Raw genomic sequence first — 8584 nt, forward strand, 5'->3', positions numbered from 1 at the left:
TTTCCAGTGGTCATGTATGGATGTGAGAGTTGGACTATGAAGAAGGCTGAGCGCCGAAGAATTGATGTTTTTGAACTGTGGTGTTGGAGAAGACTCTTGAGAGTCCCTTGGACTGCAAGGAGGTCCAATCACTCCATACTAAAGGAGATCAGTCCTGGGTGTTCATTGGAAGGACTAATGTTGAAGTTGAAACTCCAATACTTTGGCCACGTGATGCGAAGAGCTGACTCATTTGAAAAGACCCTGATGCTGGGAAAGATTGAGGGCAGGAGGAGAAGGGATGACAGAGGATGAGATGGTTGGATGGCATCACAGACTCAATGAAGATGAGTTTGAGTAAACTCCAGGCATTGGTGCTGGACAGGGAGGCCTGGCGTGCTGCAGTCCATTGGGTTGCAAAGAGTTGGACAGGACTGAGTAACTGAACTGAACTGATAGTATCAGATCAGATCAGTCTCTCAGTCATGTCCTACTCTTTGCGACCCCATGAATCGCAGCACGCCAGGCCTCCCTGTCCAGCACCAACTCCTGGAGTTCACTCAGACTCACATCCATCGAGTCAGTGATGCCATCCAGCCATCTCATCCTCTGTCGTCCCCTTCTCCTCCTGCCCCCAATCCCTTCCAGCATGAGTCTTTTCCAATGAGTCAACTCTTCACATGAGGTGGCCATAGTACTGGAGTTTCAGCTTTAGCATCATTCCTTCCAAAGAAATCCCAGGGCTGATCTCCTTCAGAATGGACTGGTTGGATCTCCTTGCAGTCCATGGGACTCTCAAGAGTCTTCTCCAACACCACAGTTCAAAAGCATCAATTCTTCGGTGCTGAGTCTTCTTCACAGTCCAACTCTCACATCCATACATGACCACAGGGAAAACCATAGCCTTGACTAGACGAACCTTTGCTGGCAAAGTAATGTCTCTGCTTTTGAATATGCTATCTAGGTTGGTCATAACTTTCCTTCCAAGGAGTAAGCATCTTTTAATTTCATGGCTGCAGTCACCATCTGTAGTGATTTTGGAGCCCAGAAAAATAAAGTCTGACACTGTTTCCCTATTTCCCATGAAGTGGTGGGACCGGATGCCATGATCTGCATTTTCTGAATGTTGAGCTTTAAGCCAACTTTTTCACTCTCCTCTTTCACCTTCATCAAGAGGCTTTTTAGTTCCTCTTCACTTTCTGCCCTAAGGGTGGTGTCATCTGCATATCTGAGGTTATTGATATTTCTCCCGCCAATCTTTATTCCAGCTTGTGCTTCTTCCAGCCCAGCGTTTCTCATGATGTACTCTGCATATAAGTTAAATAAACAGGGTGACAATATACAGCCTTGATGATCTGATAGTATATATCATTATAATTATATAATTATAAATTAACTAAATAAAATTAATAAAGAAATAAATTAATTAATTAAAAATTAATAAATAAATAAAAGTTATACATCAAATGTTTAAAAAGATCTATCTCTTTGACAAATCTGCTTTCAAAATCACTGGAGTTTAGGGCTGGAATGTGGTGGCACCACCCCCTCCCCATCTACCCACTTTCTCTTCCTACCAGCAGTTCCTTTCTGGTCCACTCAGGTGAGGACACCTCCCCAGTCCCCATGTGCAAACCACGTCCATTCCCAAAGCCAGCCTGCCCTTGACCACCGTCAGCCCTGAGCGAATGGGCACTTGCACTTGGCCTGTCCTCAGTGGGTAGGATGGATAGAGAAAGAGGTCCACAGACTTTGGAAACAGTCTGGGGTCACTTAGATAGGAAATTCTGAGGATCAGCAAGGCCCTCAGCTCAGGTACACAATTTAAGGGATGCCATAAAACTCATTAATAATGATAAATAATATTTTAATATGGACTCCCTTGCTGGTGCAGTGGATAAGAATTCACCTGCCAATGCAGGGAACACAGGTTCGATCCCCGATCTGCGAAGATTCCGCATGCTGCGGAGCAACTAAGCCTGTGCACCACAACTACTGAGCCTGTGTGCTGCAACTACTGAATCCCGTGCGCCCAGAGCCTGTGCTCCGCAAGAAGAGAAACCACCACAATTAGAAGCCCTGTTCACCTCAAGGAGAGTAGCCCCCACTCACCGCAACTAGGGAAAGCCCATGTGCAGCAATGAAGACCCAGCACAGCCAAAAATTAATACATAAAACTATAAAAGGGAAGCCCCTGAGGATGCATTTTTAAAATATTTTTAAGGCAATATTTTTTAAAAATTCATATAAATGACCCATAATAAACAAAATATCAAAAATCTTAGTAAAGATGGGTTCAGTATTACTGATTTCTTTTTGACTCAGATTTCAATATGGTTCCACACTGTGTTTGGCTAGGAACCCAGAGAATGGTCTAGAAGAGAGGGTAGAGGGGGCCGTGGAGACTCTGGGTATATGCATCTCATGGACTGTTTGCTCTGTGGAGTGTGAAGCACCTGGAGGCTCCCAGAACAAAGGACCCTCTTGTCCGGAGCTGAGGAGTGACGCATACTAACTGTGAGCTCCTTGAAGGGCGTGCGGCATCTAGCAGAGGATCTGGCATGTAGCAGGTGCTCAATAAATGCTTCTTGAATAAGCAGATGAATAGCACTGACTTCCACAGTCATCACAGTCAGACTCATCACAAGGTTCCTGGGACAGAGACTCTCAGTGCAGCCCCAGCCCCCTTGTCATCATCACCTGCGGGTCAGGGCCATGAGTCGAGGCACAGAGGCAGGGAACGTGTCGAGAGTTAGAGAGGAGACTGAGTCAGGGTCCTGGACCAGTTGGGGGCAAAAGGAGGTCAGGCGGTGTTTGAAGAGCGGGTGAGGGAGATCCAGATGAGATGGACAGGGGTCTCAGAGGCTCAAGCAGAGCAGGGTGTGGAAGAGAGGAAGGGGGAGGGGATCCTGGCTTAGAGTAGTGGGAGATGGGGAAGGGAGGGTGGAGCTAATTCTGGGAGGACGAAGGGGCAGGCCAGGGATGGGATTCAAGGAAGGGAGCTACAGAGCCCGGCAGGACGGGCACAGGATCCGGACGGAGTGATGGGTGTGTGAGTTTCTGCTCACTAGGAGTAGAGGCCTGGAGAAAGGGAGGGAAAGCCTCCAATGGGAATCCCAGGAGCCAAGAACAGGTCTGTTCCTCCAGAAAGGTTGGGGAGGACCCCTCCCCACCGACTCGAGTTACACACTGGTGTTTCCTATTTCAGGCCCTAAGCCCTAGGCGATTCCGGGCCTCCACCCCCTCCTCCCTCCCTCTTGCTTCCACCTTCCCCAGGGAGGGACAAACAGACTTGATATATGAAGTGTTTCCACCTCGACGCTTGGGAATCCCACAAAGGCTTCAGTGTGTGGCGGCCCCTCCTCCCCTCCCCGCAGCCCCTCCCCTTCCTCCTTCCGTCTGAGAATCTGGGAATGCCTCCTTTTCCTGGGGGTGTCAGATTGAAGGTGGACCGGCTGTGGGTGGGGAGGTTCCCTGCCCTCTCTAGCTGTGTCCCCCCACCCCATGGAGGCTGGGTAGGTGTGGATGAGTGCTGGGGCCGTGGGATGGTGATCACTGGTTTCTTTGGGGACCTTGCTGGTGGACCAGGGTTAAGACTCTGCACTTCCAATCCAAAGGCTGCAGGTTCGATCCCTAGTCAGGGAACCAAGATCCCACATTCGGCAGGGTGCAGTCAATAAAACAAAAACAAAAACCTGGTTTCTTTAGCTTCCCACTGAGAGCCAGGTTCCAGAGCTCAGAGAGGTGGGTGGGAGGACTTTGCTTCTAATGTACCTCTTTACTTACTCTGTCCACCTCACTCCTTGCTGCCAAAGTCCCCCTCCCACAGGTCAGGGGAGAGTTTCACGTCCCCCTTTCTTCCAAATAGGAACCCGAAGGAGAAAGAAAACTGAGTTTTCAAGTGCCAGGCAGTGTGCTGGCCCATTTTACCGAAGTCATCTCAGTTCCTTCCTGAAAAGCCTTTGAAGTAGGTATTTCTCAGCCAAAGACAGGGTGAGGCAAGCAAAGTTGGAGGCAGTATGGCCCAGGGTTCAAGACCAGGGATTTGGGTGGCAGACAGACCTGGGAACAATCCCTGCTCTTGGCCTCCTGAGCTGTAATGAAGGGGTCAAGACTTTTATCCCCTGAAACCTCAGTTTCCCTTCCCTATAGGAAGAAGATAAGACTCTTCATGGGCTTTTGGAAGTATTAAATGAGATATGATGCATGAAATATTAATAGCTGGCAAGTAGGATGTAGTAGATGCTGAGGTTATTTTTGCAATGTCCTATATCTGGTAGAGGGCAGAGCAATCCCTCAGCTTTCCACTCCCGGAAAAGGCTCTTCTCAGATGCCAGGAGCCCTGGGGCTAGGTGCCCAGAGAAGGAGGGGAGAATGAGGCTAGGGAGAGGCAGCAGTAAGTGTGTGTATGTGTGTGTGTGCACACACATACACACACACCCCCCGAAGAGAGAACTCCCTTCCAATCCCCAGGGACCTTCTATGGAAGTACAGATGGTGTAAGGACACCAAAAGAGCCTGAAGTCAGGGAACTCTGAGGACACAAACATCCCCCCTCCCACCCACAGGCAGAGGAAGGACCCATGCCAACACAGTGGGTGGTCTCTTGGGCCAGCTCCTCCTGTGACTCAGGGAGAGGCAGCAGCTGGCCCCGGGCCACACCAGCCACTCATGCCGCCAGCCACACCACATGTGTCCATCACTCTAACTCTTCTCACCAGCAACAGTACAGCAAAGAGTGGAAATGGCACACTGGGTATCTGGGCTAACATTTCCCTGGCGGCTCAGTGGTAAAGAATCTGCGTGCAATACAGGAGTTGCAGCAAACACAGGTTTGATCCCTGGGTCAGGAAGATCCCCTGGAGGAGGGCATGGCAACCCACTCCAGTATTTTTGCCTGGAGAATCCCATGGACAGAGGAGCCTGGTGGGCTCCAGTCCATGGGGTCGTGAAGAGTCAGACATGACTGAAATGACTGAGGACGCACGCACACATGCACGAGTGAGATTACAAGCTGAGCATGCAAACACAGATATCAGGCACCCATGCAGGGGATATGCTTTGGGTTTATGTACGTTACTTCTTGCCTATATGCAAGAGGGTGCCTGTGTGCATACACATTTGTGGTCACACAACTTCCAGACTTACCCTGGGGTCCCTGGGTGCCTGTGCGTACCGTGTGCCAGGATATATGTGTGTGTCCACGTGTGTGACTGCATGTCAGACAAACTCCCCGGAGCTGAAACTCTGCAGGAAGGGTCAGATGGCAGTCTGAGACACTTTTCATGTGTCAGGAAAACTAGGCTCCCCTTTCAGGAAGCCTTCCCAAGCAAAATAAACTAGCCCAGCTCCTGGGGCAAAGGGGGAGGGAGCAGGGGATGAGCAAAGAGAGAGGGTGACTGAGCAGGGTGGAGGAGGTCACAGAGCCAGGCAGTCAAATGACACCCCTTTGACCCCACCTCGTGACCCCATCCTGATCTCTGGAAATTCTGTTCCTTTCACTTTGTCCTAAGAGGGCTTTGTCCTCTTGCTTCTCTTCAGATCTTTTTTCTCCTTTCCATCTCTCTCCTCTTCCCTGTCTGCCCTTCTCCCTCCAATTTCCTCTTTTCCTCCAACTCCTACTACTCTGGCTGCCTGCCAATCACCTCTGCTATTCTCTCACCTCCACTGCAGGAGTCAGGACCAGGGTCCACCTATGAGAACAGGTGGTCAGAAAATCCTGATAAGCAGCAGTACAGGTGTGCTGGTTGTTTTTAAGAAGCCCCTGGCTGGTGCCTCCAGCAATTGTGAAGTGAAGTTGCTCAGTCGTGTCCGACTCTTTTTGACCCCATGGACTGTAGCCTACCAGGCTCCTCTGTCCATGGGATTTTCCAGGCAATAGTACTGGAGTGAATTGCCATTTCCTTCTCCAGTGGATCTTCCCGACCCAGGGATGGAACCCAGTTCTCCCGCATTGTAGACAGACGCTTTACCGTCTGAGCCACCAGGGAAGTCCATTGCCTCCAGCAGTGGAGGGGCTTTTTATCTGTTAATAACTCACTACATCACTTATCAGATGCTTATTAAACACCTGGTTCGCACCAGGTACCATGGTTGGCTCTAGAACTACAATAAACAGGCTCTGCCTCATGAAAATTTCAGACTGATAGGTGAGTTAGAAATTAGTCAAAATCACATACATAATGTAAAATCAAAACAAGGGAGTTCCCTGGTGGTCCAGTCATTTGCACTTGGTGTTTTCACTGCCGTGGCCCAGGTTCAATTCCTGGTAGGAGAACTAAGATCCTACAAGCCACATGGCAAAAAAAGAAAAACATCGTTGAGGGCTTCAGACAAAGGAATATACATACGTATGGTGAGAGCCTCCGATGGGGGAATTAACTTGGTCGGTGATGGGAAAGATTCACTAAGAAAGTGATTAGTCTAGGTTTGAGGGAAAAGTAAGAGTTAACCAGACCAAGGAGCAGAGGGAGTGGGTACGATGCAAGACATTATTGTATTGTTGTAGGCAAAGGGAACAGAGTAAGCAAAGGCCCTGGGGCCAGAGGGAAGGAGGTCCTTTCCTATAATTGAAGAAACTCATGAGTGGTGAGGAGAGAGAGGGAACTTAGATGAGGCTGGAGCAAGCCACACATGCTCTCCTAGGCTGTGTTAAGAATCATTCATCTTGACAAAATGCCAATATGGTTTATAAATATGAATACTTTTTTTTAATTTAAGAAAACAAAAATTCATTATGACTCTTAAATGATTTTATGTTTTTTCACCACGACAGCAACCACACATATTTGAAGAACAACAGTGCATGAATTTGCCAACAAAGGTCCGTCTAGTCAAAGCTATGGTTTGTCCAGTAGTCATGTATGGATGTGAGAGTTGGACCATAAAGAAAGCTGAGCGCCAAAGAATTGATGCTTTTGAACTGTGGTGTTGGAGAAGACTCTTGAGCATCCCTTGGACTGCAAGGAGATCCAACCAGTCGATCCTAAAGGAAATCAGTCCTGAATATTCATTGGAAGGACTGATTTTGAAGCTGAAGCTCCAATACTTTGGCCACCTGATGCGAAGAACTGACTCATTTGAAAAGACTGTGATGCTGGGAAAGATTGAAGGCAGGAAGAGAAGGGGACGACAGAGGATGAGATGGTTGGATGGCATCACCAACTCAGTGGACATGAGTTTGAGTAAACTCTGGGAGTTGGTGATGGACAGGGAGGCCTGGTGTGCTGCAGTCCATGGGGTCACAAAGAGCCGGACACGACTGAGCAACTGAACTGAACTGAGTGTGTGGATCTGGGAGACAGTAGAAACTGTGCAATCTAGAGGTGATGTTTGGTCCAGGGCCCCCACAGGTGGAGGGTCACTGTGCTGGGGAAGAGCAGTAAGGAGGGGATAGAGAATCCCCTCTGTGTGTTGCTAGGGTCTGGGTCAGAAGGAAAAGGCCAGGCTGAGCTCAGCTCTGTACACTCTCCTCCTGCAAGATCTAACTCTGGCCCTCTGCCACCCCAGCCATGTGCTTAGCCCCTAACAGCTGGGATGGCTTGTGTAGGGAGTGGGCAGGGCCAGCCGGCAGGGCTGGGAAAGGGATGAGACAGCTGGGGGGCAGGGGTGGTGGGTGGGAGAAGAAGCAACAAAGTGCTACTCAAAGCAGGGCCCAGGGACTTGTTGGAAATTCCCAGCCCCCACCCTTGACCTCCTGACCTCGTGAATCAAAATCTTGAAGCGAGGTGGCCTCTACAGCATCATGTTTTGTTTTGTTTTTAATATTCATTTATTTGGCTGCACCAGGTCTTAGTTGTGGCATTCAAACTCTTAGTTGTGGCACGCCAGATCTAGATCCCTGACCAGGGATTGAACCCCAGGTCCCCTGAATTGAGAGCATGCAGTTTCAGCCACTGGTTCACCAGGGAATGACCCCTATGGCCTTGTATTTTAACAGGCCTACCAGGTGACACTCAGGCTAAAGTTTAGGAACCAGTGGTGTAGAGGGGCAGGAAGTGAGGAGTTGAATCCTCATTTGACCATCCAGTCAGCCATCCAGCCATCACCTACGGCTGGGTACTCTTTTCATGGAAGCCTTTCTGAAGGAAAGGCACAGAGATGGAAATAGCATGGCTGTTTTAGGCCCAACCCTACCCCCAGTCTCTCCCCAGCCCCTATCTGGCCTCTTGTTCTGGGTGGGGGCCCCATCCCAGTCCGTGTGGGGGTGGGGGTGGGGAGTGTATCAAGAGGGGGGTGGGGTGGGGGAGGAGAAGTGTCTCAGGAGGGGTGTCAGGCAGGGCTTCCTGGCAGACCCAGCTGTCCTTTCCAATCCACACCGCACCCCCACACCCCAGCTCCCTCACAGCAAGCACACCCAGCAGCTGCAGAACGCCCAGCCTGGCCCAACTCTGAACCCTCCCCCAGCTCCGGGGAAGTGGAGTTCAACCTGTTCTTCCCCAAAGATGCTCCCGGACCTACCACAGCCTGGACCCATGACATCTCCCAAAACCCTCCTCTCCTTCCCCACAGACCTCCCCTTCTTGAGGGTATTGGGGAAAACTGTCAGGAGCCACGTCCTCGCCTACTGTGCCTCCAGCCTGAGCCCTAGACCCAGCTGTCAGCC

The sequence above is a fragment of the Bubalus kerabau genome, chromosome 4, assembly GCF_029407905.1.
Source record: "Bubalus kerabau isolate K-KA32 ecotype Philippines breed swamp buffalo chromosome 4, PCC_UOA_SB_1v2, whole genome shotgun sequence".
In the NCBI taxonomy this organism is placed as follows: Eukaryota; Metazoa; Chordata; class Mammalia; order Artiodactyla; family Bovidae; genus Bubalus; species Bubalus kerabau.